Here is a 2,345-nt window from a genome sequence, read left to right on the forward strand (position 1 = left end):
ACAAAAAATCATTGAAGGGAAGAAGTTCTTAAAATTTGCCATGTGGAAAAAAGATATAAAAATTTCCTGAGATAATGAACTTTTTACTAAGTGGAATTGGCCAAATGGAAAAAAAAAAGGAGGGACAAATGCTCATGGAAGAAAATCATGAATTAGAATTGGGAAAGTGGAAGATAATGCCTCCATGAGACACTAAGAAACAATCAAACAAAATAAAAACAATGAAAAAATACAAGAAATGTGAAATATCTCATTGGAAAAAACTACCTTATTAGTAAATCCAGGAGAGATAACCTAATAATTATGGGATTACCTACATATTTATTGAGGCAATAAAGTTGAACAGAACACAGACTACAGGGAGCTGTGCTCCCTGCTCATGAGGGGCTTACAGTTTGAGAGGAGACCAGTAATTGGCAGGGTGGGGTGGGGGAAGTGGAGGTTGTGGGGTGCTGTTCTGTGGCATGGATGACTCTGGTGGGAGGGAGACCCGCCTGCCTTTACCCTTGTTGGAAGCAATGGACACATAGGAAGAGAGCAGAGAAACACCAGCAGTGGTGCAATGCCCCTCCCCTCCATGATGGGAAGCCCCAGGGCAAGGCACAGAGAAGCCACAAGGGGCCACAGGGCAGAGAGGAAAGGGATTGCACCATGCTGCTGCTGGGTGGCACTGCCCTCTGCTGGGGACAGAGCTAAGACCAAGCCTTTCTTTCTAAGAAGTGAAAGCAGGGCAGGCACCAGGATGGTAGAAGCAAAGGTGGGGGTTTGGGGGGGAAGGAGGGGTTTGCCACAGGGGCCAAAGGCATTGCCCACCCTTAGTCCACAGGACTCGATTCTGGGCACAGACTGGTCAGCGGCCAAGTGGGCAGAGCAGTCATAGTGTGGAAGCACAGTTGGGCTCCTCGGGGGAGGGGAGTCCAGATACTGACCTGAGGCTGGGAAAGGATGTGCCAAGAACTCCTCTTACCCCCTTCCCCTGGGACTGGGAAGGGGATGAGAGATCAGGAATTGGGCAGGTCTCCAGATGTCCTCCCCCAGGCATCGAGCAGCCAGCTCAGGGCACGCGCACACGGCCTCACCACCAGCATCTCCTTTAATAAAACACGCAGGGTCACGAGTGACAGGGAGAGGAAGGGACAGTGAAACATACCATTTACAGCCACAAGAAAACTCTGTCCATGTCTAACGCCAGTGAGCGGGGGAAAGGAGGAGGCGCTGGCCATAGGGCGGGTGTGTGCGTGTGTCCGGACCTACAGAGGAGATACACCTGAGGCTCTGAGCCCTCTGGGAGCACGTGGGGGTTGGTGGTGCCTCCCTCCCTGCCTTCCACGTACTCCACCTTGATGAAGAAGCTGAGGACCTGTGCCAGCGGGATGATGTGGATGTGGTCACTCCCCTTGCACGTGGGTTCCACTTCCTGCTGGCAGAACTCCATACTCCACCTCGATGAAGTGCTTAAAGAACTTACTTGCTCGCTGCAAGTAGCCCGAGGTGAGCTGCGGCAGGTAGACCACCAGAGAGTCCGAGGTGCTCTGGTCATTGAAGGAAACCAGCAGTTCGGCCACCGGAGGCTGCTTCTCTACCTGCTCCATCAGGTCCATGAACGTGTTGTGGCAATCTTCAATTGTGAATTCGGTGAAGCCCTGAGACATCAGGTCCTCCTTGCTCTTGGCAGAGATGACTGAACCTCTGCAGCTCCTTGCTGTCTTCCAGAAAGGTCTCTAAGTAGGAGAACCTGAAGACTTGGTAGAAGCAGTTGCCATTAGGCTTGGACTTTCAGATGTAAAAGTATTTTTTGTGTAGGTCTTTGATCTTCTATTGGTAGATGTTGTCATTTTCCATATAATCCTTGTATAGCACACAGAGCTCCAGGCGCTTGGAGACCAGCAGGTTCTGGACAGCAATCTCTAGCTGAATTTGGTCCTGCTGGGCTATGATGGCTTCACCATTGGCCAAACAGTTAACTCTTTCGGGGTCGCTTCACAGTAACTCCACTTTCTGCTGCTGAGTTTCCTCCAGGACCATTTTAAAATAGCGCCTAGACATCATATTTCAAGAAATTATCAAAGAACACTGGCCTGTTATTCTAGAGACAGAGGGAAAAATAGAAATTGAAAAAAAATCCACTGATTAGTTCCTGAAGGAGATACCAAAAGGATAACTCTCAGGGATAATATTGTAGCCAAATTTCAGAACTCCCAGGTCAAGGAGAAATTCAATTTAAATTAAAGCATGAAAAAGAGGAGGGTTTGGGACAAGGGAGAAGGGGGGGGAGAATGCAATAAATTATTACACATAAAAAAAGCATTAAAGAATTTTTATAATGGAGGTGACGATGGGGTAGT

General features: G+C 48.7%; 1 pseudogene; it reads right to left on the reverse strand.

Moving 5' to 3' along the window:
- Nucleotides 1–1,153: 1,153 nt before the first annotated feature.
- On the reverse strand, nucleotides 1,154–2,025 carry LOC123252365 (annotated as a pseudogene).
- Between the last annotated feature and the right edge of the window lie 320 nt (nucleotides 2,026–2,345).

The sequence above is a fragment of the Gracilinanus agilis genome, chromosome 6 (genome assembly GCF_016433145.1).
Source record: "Gracilinanus agilis isolate LMUSP501 chromosome 6, AgileGrace, whole genome shotgun sequence".
Classification (NCBI taxonomy): domain Eukaryota; kingdom Metazoa; phylum Chordata; class Mammalia; order Didelphimorphia; family Didelphidae; genus Gracilinanus; species Gracilinanus agilis.